Source organism: Notamacropus eugenii, chromosome 4 (assembly GCF_028372415.1).
Source record: "Notamacropus eugenii isolate mMacEug1 chromosome 4, mMacEug1.pri_v2, whole genome shotgun sequence".
In the NCBI taxonomy this organism is placed as follows: Eukaryota; Metazoa; Chordata; class Mammalia; order Diprotodontia; family Macropodidae; genus Notamacropus; species Notamacropus eugenii.
The window spans coordinates 169,202,702-169,220,626 of NC_092875.1; positions in this window are offsets into that span (position 1 = coordinate 169,202,702).

Here is a 17,925-nt window from a genome sequence, read left to right on the forward strand (position 1 = left end):
TTATTCCCACAACCACTCACAAGAAGCAGTCTGACAGATTGTCCCCAAATGGCACAGACCAGGAGACAGAGATGTGTCTCTCCCCCTGTTCTTTTCCCCAGCCTTACTTACTTCCCAAGCTTTTATTTCCTCTTGGAATGGAGACAGTGGATTCTGCTGAAAACCAAATTGTGCAAAAGTTGTGAATAATTATTTTACCACTAGCTGTATCCTCTGTTTCTCAGTGGAGGGTCCTTCCCTTTAAGGAATTTCTTTTCCCTGTTGGTCTGTCAGAGTCTAACTTCATTGGTCCCTAGGCTCCCAGCATGTCCTTTTTACCCTAATGTGGTCCCAAAGCAAAAAATAATCTGGATGGGATTGGAAAAAATATTTTCCTTCTACTTCTATCCCCCTAAAGTTGAATGATAAATGGGTCTCTAGTTTATTAATTTCCACCAGTGCTGAAAGGAAGAGAAAGGGAGTCTCAATGATTTAGTGGAGACAGTTCTTGAGTTAATTGTGGGGTAATTTTTGTACACGTGCCCAGACTCTATACAATGGTGCATTTTAGAAACAGGAAAATAAATAACGAATAAATGAATAAATCAAGAGAGATAATGTCATTGCCCTTGGGCCTGATTAGAAAAACAAGAGGACATGAAGAAACTAACTCTCATGGTATGTCAGAAACTGAGAAAAACCTCATGAAAACCATTAAATTAAGAATTTAGAGATTGATCTGTTTACTTTAAAATGTGACATTAAAAATCAATATAAAAGTACTATGAAAATCACCAATTTGATTCCAAATATGACTGATTTCTCACTTTCTCTATTTTCTTCTTATCACCTATAATTATTTTAAAAGCAATTTCTTTAAAACTCACATTGAACATGTGAACATTTAATGATCAGAACTCTGAGTCATTTGTTCTTGATTCAACTGTGACATTTCAAATGGTTACAATCAAACACTACAGTATGGAATCCCTAATTCCATTCACTTTTACTTTAAGACTGTTTCATCTCTCTTATATTTCCAAAGCCACAGATTTCCTGAGCCCAGGAAATGAAGTCATAGATCACAAAAGATCAGTGTCACCCCCAGATTATAGATCTAATGTTGTTATGGAACTTAGAGTCCATCAAGTCAAATCCCATTTTACAGATGAACAAACTGAGGCCCAGAGAAGTTAAGGGATTCATCCAATGTCACATAAGCAATAAACTGCAAAGCTGGAATTTGGACCAAGGTCCTCAGAATTTAGATCCAATGTTATTTTCCCACTCTACCATGCTGTCTTATTTTCCCTCTTCTAAACTTTCCAAAACATCAAGCCAAGTCATCTTTCCTTAAGCCAATGTCCTTCCTAAAACATTTCCCATCACATATACCCCTTTGCAATCCCAGATCTAAATAAAGACCACTGTCACCATCTTTGCCTAGAGGAAGGGGAGAAGAAATGAAAAGCATTAGCCCCTACTTACAGCCTGAAGGAAATTTTCAGCAGTGAAAGATCCACCTCAACCAACACAGCTCTCAGATGATACTCACCACATAGTCTCTGTTCAGTCTAGCACTGACAATTCCATGGCAGCTGCTTTCTGTATCTTCTGCTAACTTTTACAGAGTCTCTTCTTCTAAGAAAGGTTGAAGTTGCTGCTGCTGCTCTCTTGCTTTTGTGAATTCTCACACCTTTTCAGCATCTCCTTTTTATCTTCTCCACAATTCCTTCAGATGGAAGGGTGTGTCTGTGAGTCATATGAGCCCCCCTCTGCCAGTCCCAAGGTCAGGGAAAACTTCCCCAAGTGGGGGGAGGGGAGTTTGAGAAGGGTAACATTGAGGGATTTCTGCTGGATCAGCAGGCATGCCTATCCTTTGTCCTGATCTCTGACAATGCCTGCAGGAATGTGGCCAGGATAGTCCTGTGCAAGAAGGGCAAAATTTGTGCCAAATGTATTCTCTAGAGGCTCATACTGACTCAGATGCTTACCTGGAGAATCCAAGCATGAACAAACCTTTGGCATTAATGTGCATAAAATCCTTGTTTCTGGAAAACAATAGAAGGACATAAACCATATTTTAGAGGCAAGACACCTAAACTGATGCAAAGTAGAGTAACAAGAAACAGGAAAATAATATACAAAATCAATGCAACAACGTAAATGTATGGAACAACCCTTCCTCTCCCAAACTGAACATGGTATTATCCTGAGGATCTAGCTTGAGTCCAAAGAAGAGAGGGGAAATGCACTTTCCTCATATCTTTACAGAGATGATGGGGTATAGTATATATACTACAGGATGGGGTATAGTATATATACTATTTTACACACACACACACACACACACACACACACACACACACACACACACACACACACAATGACTACTGCAATGCTAATGGAAAGAACAATCACAAAACAATTGAACTTTAAATATAACCAAAGTATAAAAATCAAGCTTGACACCCTAAAAGAGATATGAGAAAACATTTTCCCCCACTCCTTTGTACATGTAGGGGTCCTCACAGGAATGGAACTCTACTTATAATGTTCGATATTTTTCCTATTTATTGATTGATTACTGATTATTTTTCCCTTATTCTCTTAAAAAAATTCTTTTTTTTTTTAAAGAATGGCTACCTTACAGGAGGAAGAGAGAAATTCAGGGGAAAATATAGGTGGTATAAAAATGAAAGATATCAATTAAAATCTATTTAATACAAAAGATCATTGGCAATCTTTAATAGAACAGTTATCAACAATCGATTAACATTTATTAAGCACTTATCAAGTGCCATGCATTGTGCTAAGCCCTGAGGATAAAAAAAAAGAAGCAAAAGGTAGTCTCTACCCTCAAGAAGCTTATAATCCAAGGGGGGCAACAACATGTAAACAAATGTATACAAAGCAAGCTATATACTGGATAAATAGGAAATAACTAACCCATGAAAGGAACTACAACTAACACAAGTTGAGAAAGGCTTCAAGTAAAAGTTTGGATTTTGGTTGGGACTTAAAGGAAGCCAGGGAGGTCAGTAGTCAGAGTACAGTTAAGAAGATTCCCGGCATGGGGCACAACCAGGGAAAATGCCCATAGCTGAGAGATGGAATGTGTTATTGAGGAAAAATCAGGAGGCCAGTGTCTCTGTATGGAAAAGTACATGTCAAAGAGGAAGGTGGGAAAAGACTGGAAAGATAAGGGAGATGAAAAATAAATGCATCATTAGGAAAGAGAAGCAGCAAGTATAAATTCTTTCTGGGAATTTAGCAATGAAGAATGAGATAGAATGATTAGAAGAAGAGATGGCAAGGTCAAGAGAAGTGTTTTTGTTTTCATTTTTTAGGATAGGATAAACCTGACTGTGTTTTTGTGATTTATTAAGTGTCTACTATGTAAATTCTAGAGATACAAAGAAAGGCAAAAACAATTCCTTTTTCCAAGGAGTTCACAGTTGAATGGAGGTGACACTACAAACAACTATGTACAGACAAACTATATACAGACATATCTCGTTTTTTGTGTTTTGCTTTATTACACTTCACAGGCATTGCATTTTGCAGATATTGTGCTTTTTATAAATTGAAGGTTTGTGGCAACCTTGTGTCAATCAAGTCTATTGGTGCCATTTTTTCCAGCAGCATGTGCTCATAAATATCTCTGTGTCAATGTAATGGTAATTTAAATGGGAAGACCTTTCCCATTCATTAATAGACCCATGAGGCCTGCTTAAATCACATAGAAGCCTAAGTCACATGTGGTAGGAGGAGCTTGCTGAAAGGGTGGAACAGAACTGGGAGGAAATTGGTGAGAGTGGTTGGGGAAGAGGAGAAAGAATACAGGCAGGCAGGAATAGCTAGTCTTGTGAGTATTTGCTTGTGGGAAGGACTTGGTAGGGGGTGGGGAGGTTGGGGGAAGGCTTGGAAATGGCTATATCTGCAATAGTGCTAATTTGTGCTAATTTGACTTTTTGGTTACTATGATGGATTTGGCTTTCTGGTATTGGGATTTGGCTTTCTGGTATCTGAATAAATGTTTTCCTTCTACCTTCTGTATGGATGGTCTGTTATACTTTGCAATTCAGAACTACACTGGCATATTCATAGTCACTGTCAGTGCTGTGAATATTGCCTTGGCAATACAGTCACATTTTGGTAATTCCCGAAATATTTCAAACTTTATTATTATTATTATTATTATTATTACATCTGTTATGGTGATCTATGATCACTGTCCTTTAAACTTATTATTGTAATTGTTTTGGGGGTCTATGAACTGAGTCCATAAAGGATGGTGAACTTGACTGATAAATGTTATGTGTGTTTGAAGTACTCACTGATGTCCATTCCAGCCTCTCTCCCTCTTCTGGGGCATTTCTATTTTCTGAGATGTAAAAGTATCAAAATTAGGCCAAATAATAGCCCTACAATGGCATGTAAGTGTTCAAGTGAAAGGAAGAGGCAATCTATCTGGCAAACATCAATGTTGTCTTATTTTCAGAAAGTGCCGCAGTCACCATAACCTTCAGCAACCATCACCCTAACCAGTCAATAGCCATCAGCACTGAGGCAAGATACTCTTCCAGAAAAAAGATTCTAACTGAAGGGTTAGAATTTTTAAGCAATAAAGTATTTTTTAATTAGGGTACACACACACACACACATACACACACATATATATATATGTACATATATACATAAACATCTATATCTATATGTACATATATATACATATACATATATCTATATGTACATATATACATATATATATAAATATGTGTGTTTGTATTTAAATATAATACTATTGCACACCTGATAGATTACAATGTAGAGTAAACATAACTTTTATATGCACTGGGAAACCAAAAAATTCACTTTTTTTGCAACAGTCACTTTATTAGGGTGGTCTGGAACTGAACTGAGATCTATGCCTGTAGCAGACAGCCTGCGTCCCTACACTGCTCGGTGATGTGGTGAAGAAGAAAGACACGGGAGGCAGGAGAAGAAAGACCAACTCCACTTTATTGGTCTGAGGGTCTGGGTATTTATAGACAGAAACTGCAAGCCTATGTGACATTCTGCTTTTCTCTGCCCTAGTGATTAAATCAGTCTTAATCAGACTGTGAGCCTAGAGGGCATCTATTTTACAGAATTTTCTGTAATTCTCTTGTTTGTCTCACAGAGACAGCAACATCTGGGAGGCATGGAGAGCCAATCCGGATGATAACGAGTACAGTCTCAAAGAACAGTTTCCCCAAAGGTGTATCCTGATCTTGTCAACCACACTCCACCCTGGCCCTCAACATATGCCTATTCAGGATCAATTTGCAATTAACTCAAGGGGAAAACACTAACATTAAGGGGGAAAGGCATCTTGCAGAAAATAGAATTTTAATTGAGACTTGAAGAAAGTCAAGGATCAAAAGTAAGGAGGGAGAGATTTCCAGGATGGAGGACAACCAGTAAAAATAATGAGCTGGGAGATGAAGTATCTTATGTGAGAAACAACAAAGAAGCCAGAATTAGTAAACTATAGAGTACATGGAGGGAAGATGGAACTGAAAAAAGTTGGAAGGGGTCAGGGTTTTAATATTCAAATGGAGGATTTTATATTTGATCCCAGAGGTAACATGGAACCCCCGAAGGTTTTTTTGAGGGGGCAAGGCAAGTTGAGTGACTTGCCCAAGTGTCAAGTATCTGAGGCTGGATTTGAACTCAGGTTCTCACTGCGCCTCCTAGCTTTACCCCAAAGGGGCCATAGATTAGGAGAGAATAAATATTAAACTGAAATATGAAAGGATATATGGGAGAAAGCTCCTAATTTATGTGAGGAATTAGAGATAAAAAGACCCTTCCCCCCAAAAATAATTGGTCTTAAGAAGCTTGTATCACATGTACACTGAGAGGGAGATAGTGCCTGTCTTTTTGACTCTCAGTCGATACAGATTGATCTTCATTGATAAATTGATAGATTTTTGTTGTCATTCAGTTATTTCAATTGTGTCCAACTCTTTGTGACTTTATTTGGGGTTTTCTTAGCAAAGATACTGGAGTAGATTGTCATTTCCTTCTCCAACCTATTTTATAGGTGAGGAAACTGAGGCAAACAGAGTTAAGTGACTTACTCAGAATCCCATAGCTATTATCTGAGACCAGACTTGAACTTGGGTATTCCTGCTCCAGACCTGGCATTCTATCTACTACACCCTGAGTAGATTAGGTCTCTCTGTCTCTGTCTCTGTCTCTCTCTCTCTCTCTCTCCATCAATTGGTCTATCAATAGATAGATAACTAGGCCTATGATTTTATTGGTGTAGGGAACTTCTAGTGAGGAAACATCCTGTCTCACTGTATAGGACATGCCCACCAGGAAGTGGGCATATTCTTTAGGCAAATGGACAAACCAAGGTCATATGGCCAGTATTAATTTAGAATGTTGAGTTGGAAGCGACTTTGTAGAAGACATCGTCTCACCCCCTCTGTTTTCCAGTGAGGAAACTGAGACCAGTACCTGATGACTTCATATGACATCAATAACAGGGAGACGTCAAGACAAAGATAGAAATTAACTACTATAGGGCATTTCTTATCCATAACTGTATCACTTCTTCTTCTCTTAAATCATGCTATTGCATTTATTAAGGATCATACCAGTACTATTTTTCCCCCACTTACATCAGTATCGACACCATGTCCCTGCTTTCACTGCTGGGGAAAAAAAAGTCTTGCTGATTTCTTGCCAGAATCCCTCCTTTAAGGCATCAAACATTCCCTTCATGCTCTTAGGAATGCAGCCCAAAACAGAGACTCTGTCTGAAAGCTGCTATCTATAGCGGAAGAGAAAGCTTGAGCTCAAAATGATGGAATACTCTGGCTGATTCAGCTGCCAAAATCTAAGCAGAAATATCAGGGTGACACTTCCCACTAAGAGATAATACACTGTGTGAACACCCATTGATTGGAAATATGGATCCTGTTATTATCGCTGAACTCAGTCAGCAAACATGACTGCAATATGTTACTACAGAGGCCTGTCCTGGATGGAGGCCGGGAACCCAGTCACCCTTAGACTGGGAGCTGTGAACATACAGACTGACAATGTGGATCCTGTCAAAAACACTTCGTTCATTCAGAAGCATATGGGCCATGGTGGCACTTGATCAGCCAAGGTCTCTGGGAATCCAGGAATAGTACGGACAGTTTTTTCATGGTTGATGTTGTCCTCAGAATCTCAGACTCTATAAATAAACTTCCTTCTCTCCAGAATCTCCTTCTTGCCTTTTCCCCTAACATGTAATGACAATGATTCCTCACCTGAAATGGATTGGAAATGATACTGTTTGGGCTGTTTTCCTGTAGGTTACCTGAAATGGCTAATATGGCCTTGGTCAGCAGATCAAGGGAGGAGAAAATAGCAGTAGTAGCAGTAAAAGTAGTAGAAGCAGCATTAGAAGACGTAGTAATAGTAGTAGTAGTAATAGTAGTAGTAGTAGTAGTAGTAACAGAAGTAGTAGTTAGATAGTAGTAATAGCAGTAGAAGTAGCAGTGGTCATATTAGTAGTCATAGTAGTTATAGCCACAGTAGCTAGCATTTGCATATCACCTTAAGGTTTACAAAGTACTTTAAAAATATTATCTCATATAATCCTTACAACTCTATAAGGGAGGTGCCACTAGGCATAACGACAGAAGCAGAAGGGAAGAAATAAGGAGACCAGATAGTAATGGTCCTATGATTAGGAACAGATTAACTAGATTTCAGATATGTGAACATCTTTCAGATATCTGTGCCTTATAAAACAAATCACAGAAGGTTGGATTTTGGAGGGACCTCAGAAGTCGTTGAATTTAACCCCTTTTTGTTTCATAGATGAAAAAAATCAAGGCCAAGGAAATTTAATAACATGCCCAAGGTTGCAGAGCTGGTACGTGTACTCTCAAGGGTCTTGAGTTCTAATTCAGTGCTTTTTCTTATGTGACAAAAACTCCACTTCTTGATATAAAACAGCTATGAATATTTGAAGACTATGCATATTTGTTATGAGGGTTTTTTTTCCTTAGACCATCGAGAGTAATGAGAAGAAAATAAAATAAATTCTTGTTAGTTGAAAAATATGATTTTTAAAATATAAAGAAAGAATTTCTAAGAGCATATGGAAGCCAAAAAAATTAATTCTGGACTTCTCAAGAAGGGGAAATGATCCATTTTTTTCAATCTTGTATTATTGTCTCGAATAAAGTATTCTAAAAACATAGGTGCTATTTTTCTAAGTCAGCAAGCAGCCAGGTTTTCAGCAGTGTTTTGGTTTGTCAGTAAGTGCTCCATTGTTCAAGTTAGGTACCATGGGTCCTGCCTGGAAAGAAGCCATTTATTACACATGGTTAAGGGAGGGTTTTCACTCTCCTTAGGAGGTCATCATTTCTGGAGTCAGTGAATTAACTCTTGTCAGAAATGAGAAAGAAGCCCACCCAGCCAGCCTCTCCTTTTCAGGGAATATGAATTAGATAGCTCTTAAAAGAGAGATATTTTTAAAAGCCTATCAGAGAATCTCAGCGTTGTTAGGGGCCTCAGAGACCATCTAGTCCAACCTGGAGCTAACCAAGAAATCTCTACATAATATCCCCAACATTGGCTTCAACACTTGACTCCGCTATTTTGTTAGAAAAAATATCATACCCCAAATCATAGAAGACTTAATATTAAGATGGAATTCCTACAGATAACTAGAGAAGTCCAAGCCAAAATGATCCAGTTACACCTTATTAAGCCATAAAATGCTACCCTACTGGGAAAAACAAGGCAAGATAACCCACCTTTTTCCTATAAGTTCCATTAGAGCAAAGACTGGCATATTCTTTCAATCCCCCTAGCACCTAGGGTAGTTTCTGTTAAATAAATAATTGTTGAAATTATGAAAAAGTGAGTGAGCGAATAAATGAATATGGAATTTCCCCACAGATGTACAAAATGACAAAAGATTACACTAAGATTGGAAGCAGTAGAATCTTTCTTAATTCTAGCTGTCTATTTCAACTCTACAATTCAATAATACTGCTATGATGTTGAATTTTGTGTTTAGCTTTGTTTGAAAACAAAAGCCTATGAAATAATTAATGTGATTTTAGAATCCCTTCAGTTCTTTGTGCACAATGCAATTTTCATTTTAAGTCACTTCATCTCTCTGGGCTACACCTAACTCAACTCTAAACAAGAGTTAGTCAACAAAATATTTAATAAGAACTTATGGTTTGTCTGGTATTTGTGCTTAGTACTAGTAATACAAATATAAGCAAAAACAAAGATAGTCTCTGCCCTCAAAGAGTTTACAATCTGAAGGGAAAAACAACACATTAAAGGAAGCTAAAGGCTTTGGGCACTCTCCTTAAATGGAGGTTCTAGCAGGAATACTCTATCCTCCAACAGGAGGGAGCAGCCCAAAGGCAAAAGGTTCTTCCGAGTTGTGAATTCCAGAGATGAAGTGATTTTCAGATTTCCTGGGGTCTTTCAGAGAAAGATCTGACCTGCATGATCTTTGAGGACCATTGTTGTTATTAAATTCTATGAAATCTTTGTGAGTGAAAAAGATATACTATTAATCTGGTTCTTTTTCTGCTTGTCACACAATGACTCAACTTAATTTCAATTCTAGATAATTTCTTCTTTTTTTCCCTTGTCACACATTTATACAAAGCTTCATCCTTCATGTGATCTCAGCACTTCAAAGGAAGGACTCAGTATTAATTACTTAAAGAAATTTTCATGACCAATTCCCTAGCTGTGGCTAGTTTCAAGTAATAATAGTAACACCTAGCATTGATATAGTACTTTGCATATGCTATCTCATTTGAACCTCACAACAACCCTTTGAGCTAAAGGCTGTCATTATCCCCATTTTATAGATAAGAAAACCAAGGCAGAAAGGAGTTAAGTACCTGAACCAGGGTCACATAGCTAGTAAGTGTTTGAGGGCAGATTTGAACTCGTGTTCCTGACTCCAAATCCAGCTCTCTATCCACTGACCCACTTAGCTGAATTGTGCAACTCAATGAGAATAAAGAAATCTTGCCTTCCACACACCCTCTCTCAAAATCTCCATAAAATTCCAACCTGAATAGCCATTTCTTTAGATCCGTAATGACTTTTTGTTTGCCACAGAGCTCCTATAGCCATTTCTACATAAAACCTTAAGGAAAGACCACACTAGTTTATGATTCATGGTCGGGATCTTAGGAAGACAAACACCTAAGTCTGAAAAGAGAATGTGAGAAATTATAGGCACGTAGTGATGTAACTGGAAGGAACTTTGGAGTCTGTCTAATACAAACAACTCTTCAAAGACGAGAGGAATTGGAGACCAAGGAAAGTTAAATGATTTGTTCATGATCACATAGTACAGGCATCAGTCAGAGACAGGATCATCTGGGTGTAGCCTGTGCCTTGAAGAATCTTATTTAACAAACAGTCATTTAGTACATTCATTTATATACAAAACACTGAGGATACAAAGATTACAAACCACAGATTCTTTGCTTTCAAGGAAAGATTAATAGGTTGTAGAATTCCTTCTAGATGGAAAAAATCAGGGAAGTCTTCACAAAGTGGATGGTACTTGCACTGGGCCATAAAGGAAGTTATAGGGAATGTGATCAAGAGTAGATTGGACAAGTTAACAAGGTTAAAAGATGATGGCTCTATGCTAGCTTAAAGATATCATTCCATGGGAAGTGTTGACATTACCAATGTCACCATATTGAAGTGAATGATAACATATGCTTAGTGGTATCTCCTTTAAATTGCCTTAAAGACTTGGAAGTGCTAATTGGCTGGACTATGCCATGGCTGAGTACAGGGACCATCTTTTCTGATCTTACGATCGGTCTTTTGGGTAACTGACAGATCTACCAGCGACATCTGAGAGAGCTGAGCATGGACAGAGACAGATAGCATATTTGGATCTCTGGCAGAGGGGAAAGCTGCCTCTCCAAACAATGCTACACTAGGGAATAGCTTAGCCATAGAGATGGCTGCAGCTGAAGGTATCAGTAGAGGGAAGCTTTTACTGATAAGTGACTCAAGAGATGGAGAGTTTTCATTTTATAAATAAGAACAATCCACTGTCAAATTGCCTTGATGGCAAAGACTCAACCTGTCACATTCATTACACAACTTCTATTTTGGGAAAAGCCCCAGAAGAGACATTCCTCATTCTCTGGCTTTAGCCACCATGCCTCACTTTCCTCATAATTCAGCTCCTCTAGGCTCCTTTTACTATTGGTGAGTTCTTCCCTGAACCTTCATTTTTGGGGAGGACATGAACCCAGTCATCATTCAGTCTATGGACTTCAACATTATGCCCCTCCCCAAGTACTTTCTTCCTTTCATTCCTCTCCTGTTTAGCTCTCTTCCCCCCCCCCCCACCCCCACCCCTTAATGTGTAATCTTCACCCATTTGAATGTAAACTCCTAGAAGTCAGGGATTATTTGTATTTTGGCTTTGATTTGTATTTTCAGTGCTTAGCACAATGCCGTGCATATTGTATGCACTTAATAAATTCTTGTTGATTTGTTGCTAGCAATTGTATCAGCATCTGGATAACTGACACAGAACCAGGACACACAGGCACAAAGGAGCCTGCCCTTTATCCAAAAGTATTTGCAAGAGTACTGATAACTTTCATATTTCTTGTGCTTGATATCCATCTGAAATCAGGCCAGTTGTATATAGTGTCCTTCAATAAAGTTGACTGGAATATATGTGAGTTGTACATTGGGTTTTTAGTTCATCTTTTAATGTCACAGAGGTAAGATTTATCATGTAAATTTATCACATCCATTTAGAGAGCATTTGCTGCTAAATATTGGGGATTGATTAGTAAAGATGGATCATTACTACAGCCCTTCCAATTAGCCTCTCCAACACATAGTCAGAGATCATAGTGTCATAGTATTCAGAGCCAGAAAATTGCTGTCCTCATTTTACAGATAGAAGTATTTTGGGCCAAAGAAATTGTGACTTGCTTAAGGTTATGGAAGCAAGTGAAAGAGTATGAATTTGAAACCAGACATTTCAACTTCAAATTCAATACTCTTTCCCCTAAATTATTATATTTCTCTAATTCTCATTTTACATTTGAGACAAGGCAATGAAAACAAGTAAAGCCTATGTGATAATGACAGTAAGGTGAGAGGCAGACTGGGGTAGAGAAGCCAGGGACTTGAAAGATGCAGAAGGGTGCCAAAAGATAAACTCTATTTCCTGATGTTGCCTTGGGCCAGAAGGCCCAAATAGCCTACAGTATTGGGTTCTAGGGTTCTAGTTTATGACGAGAACATAGGACTCTTGTATTTGTAAACTGTAAAACATACTTTTGTTGTTTGTTATGATCCACTCCTAATCTGAGGTTTTTCTTATAACACTTGACTCACCACAATGTAATTGAAATAGAAAAGCATCCAACCCATGCTAAAACCACAAACCAAGACCAAAACAGACCATCACTTGGACAGTGTGTGTGTGCGTGTGTGTATGCATGTATGTGTGCGTGTGTGTGTGTGTGTGTGTGTGTGTGTGTGTGTGAGAGAGAGAGAGAGAGAGCGAGAGAGAAACTCTTAGTTTCATATAGAGTAAGTTGGTTTGCTGTTGTGTCTGTTCCATGCCTAAAGCAACAAGGAACGTTCCTTTTTTAGGCACAGGCAAGGACTCTGGAAAATGTAATTCAGGCCACACTCTCAGTTTAATGACAACAATCATTAATTAGTGTTAAACTGGGAATGCCAATTGTTCTTTGTTTCCAAATTGTTTTTTCATTCATTTTTCCTGTCCCCCAATTAGGCAACACTTTAAGGTTGTTTTTGCACTGGGGAATTAGTTAAAAAATAAAAAGGATCTCTTTTAAAGGAGGCATAGTCTGGTACACATTGCAAAAAAAAAAAAAAAGGCAGTTTTTCCAAGAACCAGTTCATACATTCCCACTGCTGTCTGCTGGAATCACTGGAGAATATGCCAACTGGCAGTGGCTAATATGCATTTTTAATTCACAGGGGAGTAAAGCAAGGAAAACATTTTTGTCAGGCTGTTTAAAAATCATATGCAAGGGAAACAATTAAAAAAATGTATAGCCATTTTCTTGATGGTGCAGAAAGTGCTACCTCCAATGTCCAATTTAAATGCGCCAATTTTCTCCAACTAGATTTATGAAGCAAAAGCTGCCAAGCAGACAGAAACCTAAATAATAAAGTGTTTCATTTTAATACAACTTTTATTTAATAATAATACCAAAAATATCCAGACAGGTTTATAGCCTTCAGGTTGTGCCATTCTCACTTTCTTTTCTTCCCAACTCTCAGTATGATCATTTTGTACTTAAACATCACCACCTGAAGAAACCTGGTAATAAGACATAAGGTCTAGTCACACAGCTTAGATAAGTTGGAAGTAAACAACTCTACTATTCCTAGTGACTTGGAAGATCTCCAGGTCCTACCCTCTTCCCTGCTGTTTTCCCCTGGAACTCTCTGGCACAGTTTTCTGGTCTACTTACATATCTATCTGTACCATCAACGCACCTCTAGGATTTCTGAGACTTTCCATCTGCCCTATAGCTGACCTTTCTTTTATGTGTGGTCTCCTCCAATTAGAGTTGAGAGCAAAGATTATTATTTTATTCTATTTGTATCCCCAAAGCTTAGCACAGTGCTTAGATAATTCTTATTAAATGCTTTTTCATTCGCTCATTCATCTTTTCATTCCTTCAGGGCGAACTGAGGACCAACCTTATTTGTATGATTTTCTAGAAGTTCATTTGTCAAATTTCAGATTTATATATTTCCTAATAGATGAAGGCAGCTAGGTGGTATAGTGCCTAGAGTGCTGGACCTGGAGTCAGGAAGACCTCAGTTCAAATCTCTCCTCAGACACTTACTAGCCATGTGACTTTGGGCAAGTCACTTAATCCTGTTTACCTCAGTTTTTTCATCTACAAAATGAGCTGGAGGAGGAAATGGCAAACCATTCCAGTATCTCTGCCAAGAAAAACTTAAATGGGGTCACAAAGAGTCATACATGAGTGAAACACCTCAACAACAGTAGAAGATGATGGTTGAAAAGCTGAAGTACTGTGCAAAAAACATTACATATGCATTCAAAAGAGTTAAAACTAATAGAAGGACTTTGAATAAAGCTTTGAAGATAGTTGATCAACAGGGAGGGAAGGTATTCCTTGCGGAGGCAAGACTTCCTCTTGCCTTGCTGACCTCGATGGGTTCTGGAAGGTTCTGGAGCTGGGGAGACAGGTGAGAGGAGGTGTAACAACAAGGACCCCAATATACACAAAAAAACCTGCTGTACAGGTTCTTAGATCTGCTTTTCTAAAAGGAAAACAACTTTTGAGGCGTTTAATCAAACACATATACCAACAGAGAAAAATATAAGCAGAGAAATAAAGATCGACAGGGTTTCCAACTATCTGACCATAAGGAATACATATATCACAGATCAACAGAACATCCAACTGTCTGACCATTACATACATACACAGTTACCAGAGAGAGAAACCCAACATTTGGGTTTCCAAAGCTGGGGGTTCCTTCGTGGCTACTCAGAGTCTTGCCTGGTCAAACAAATACTTCCAATGAGTAAGCCCCAAAATAAAACCTCACCTCAGAGTATTTATATACTTTTTAGAGCTAGAGGGCAGAACCCTCAGACCCATGGCCTCAATAGAAATTAACAAAAGGTATTGAGGCCTATTAATGATCAGGGAAGATCTTTAACTCTTCCCCCCCACCTACCATTAACCTTACATTAACATTACAGGAGGAAGACAAGAGGACCAGGAGGTCTTTTTGGTGGTGGGTTTTCCTACCACCTAGTCATCTCGGATGGACTCTTATGTATCCAACATCACTGTCACAGAAAGGTTTATTTTTTTACAAATTACTTTTTACAATGGAAGTCTTTTATAATTGTGGTTTGGGGGCAAAATACAGAAATGACATTCAATTTATATGATGTTTTAAGATGCATTCAGTTGTTGTAGAATCATATAATGTTTGAGTTAGTCTAGCTCCATTTTACAGAAGAAGAAACTGAATCCCAGAGAATTGACATGACCCTTATCCAAAGTCACACATTTAGTTAGTGTCATGGACAGGGCTAGGACCCATATTTTTTACTCTGAATACAGAGCTACTTCTACTAAATTACACTATTTTTTAAAGTCCAAGGTCTATACAAAAAAATCAAGAAAAAAAATGTTACACATCTATACTGTAGTTACACATACTACGCTGTTCAGTGGGAAAAGAAGATTCTTGTTTCAATACCTACTTTTACCTATACCACGCCATATTTATGGAAATATTTTAAAAATTATTTTTAAAGATTTTTTGTTTTTGTTTTTTACCCATTTCCTTGATCACTATCAAAATTCACTATATAATGACATCACAATGATTTAGAATTCTGCTTATTTGATTGTGAGGTGTTTTGTTGAAGTTTGCTTTTTCAGTCATCTATTATTAGTAACAATAATGGACATTTTTAAAGTGCCTTAGGGTTTATAAAACACTTTGGACAGATTATCTCATTTGATGCACATAACAGATTTGAATGGTAAGTTTAGTCCCATTTTATAGAAGGGAAAAAATGGCATTCAGAGAGTGTAAGTGACTTGTCTGTGGTCACACAGCTAGTGGTTATCCAAAAGACACTCTCCTAGTATTTTTTCTACATTTCAAGGCCTGAAAAAATGGGAATTTTAAATAACCATCAGAGACACAGTTCAACAGGAAATGCTTCACCTAATTCCAAAATCAAGCATTTCTTAAACATCTAAAACTATCCTAGTGCAGAAACAACGTCCTGATCACACACTGCTATTTCTCAATAAAGCAAGTGTCTTCATGGCTTCTTCTCCCTTCAAGGCTTTAAAATCCTTCAGAAACAGCTTAGTTTCCATCATTCACAGCTGAAAACAAAGCTGAGGAAAGGGACCTCTTTCCTTATTCCAAAACCAAGTTCCCTATTCCTATTTGTCTTCTAAGCTCTTGTAGCAAGGGCTGCTTTTGTCAGAGGCTGTAAATAAACTTTAGAGAGCCGGAGTTGTTGGCAAAAAACACGGACAGGGACAGGAAGAGGTGGGGGGAGGGGGGGAAGGAGTGCATCTGTGTAGTTCCATTTGGAACTGGGATCAATACCCTAATGTGCAGATGCAAATCCAAAGCTTATCCAAGCTGGAGAAGTGCTTGGGTCAGCAGACCTGGACAGGAAAATCTCACGAGAACAGGCTGTCTCATAAGATTTCCGTTACCTGCTGCTTCCAGTCGGACTGAAAATACCTCAGGGGCAGCCTCTTGCATGGTGGTTTTGGCACTACTTCCCCCAGGCCCAGACAGAACCCAGAAGTGCAGAAGGGAACAAAAATACAAGACCTTAGGCGAGGAATTGATCGAATATTTTCAAACCTCAAAGTTTAAAAAAAGGCAATTCAGTTCAGGTACAGTTCAGATCTGGGGTTAAGCATTCAAGAGTCCAGAGAGTCTCTCAGAGAGAGACCATTTAACCCATTCTTAGCAGTAAATAACACCCCAGGGAGCTTAGCAAGATGTCTTCCACAAAACTCCTGTTAATCCCAGCCATAGCTCAGAGTACTTATCCTGTCTTTTCCTTGTGTGGTCCACCAGGGCTCACAGTCAACACAGCATCAGACTATTGGGAGTCTGCTAAGGACAAGAACGTGTGCCAAGTCGCATAACAGTTTAGCATTCATCAAAAGTCAGATGCCCTCTTTCTTTCCCACACGTCCTTTTACTTTCCTCTTAAAACTAGAACTTCAAATGGTTGACCCTTGCACGAATCTTTTTTCCTCCCTCTCTGGAGATACTATCACTTCAAGCTGTTTGTTCTCATGGATATCTTTAAGGGTCCTTAACACCCCCCACCTCCACCAAAGATGCTGACAGATGGGCGAGAAAACATCCAATTTATTTTGGGGAGCCTGGATTTTCTGAGGTGTGTGTGTGTGTGTGTGTGTGTGTGTGTGTGTGTGTGCATGTGTGTGTGTGTGTTTGGACTAATTCCAGACTTCTTGGGTTAGAGATTGGTTTGAATTGGAAAAAGGCCTTGATTATCTTCTGTGGAATGACGAGTTCAAATCCTACCTCAGATACTTACTATCTGGGTCACCCTAAGCAAGTCACTTAATCACTAGGCCTCAGTTTCTTCATCTATAAAATGGGGATAATAATCACAACCACCTTATATTGTGAGGCTCAAATGTGATACTTTGCAAACCTTTGGGCACTGTATAAATGCCAGCATAATAGTAGTAGTGGTGGTAGTAGTAGTAGTAGTATTAGTAGTAGTAACAGCAGCAGCAGCAGTAACAACAACAATAGTTGTAGTAGTAGTAGTAGCAGCAACAACAGCAGCAACAGTAGTGGTAGTAGTAGTAGTAGTAGTAGTAGTAGTAGTAGTAGTAGTGGTAGTAGTGGTAGTAGTAGTAGTAGTAGTAGTGGTGGTAGTAGTAGTCGTAGTGGTCGTAGTAGTAGTCGTAGTGGTCGTAGTAGTAGTAGTGGTAGTAGTGGTAGTAGTAGTAGTGGTGGTAGTGGTGGTGGTAGTGGTGGTAGTAGTAGTAGTGGTGGTAGTAGTGGTAGTAGTGGTAGTGGTGGTAGTGGTGGTAGTAGTGGTAGTAGTGGTAGTAGTAGTAGTAGTAGTAGTAGTAGTAGTAGTAGTCATAGTAGTAGTCGTAGTGGTCGTAGTAGTAGTAGTATTAGAAACGCCCCCCCCAGTAGCATATGAAATAATTTCTAGATGCTACTCAACTACTTTGAGTTCATTACTCTTTTCAGGCTAAATTCCCTCCTTTCTTCATAGTTGTGTTTTTTCTTTGGTCTTGGGGAACAATGGTGAGCTTTGGTTATTTTTTTAAGTGTTTACTCTTG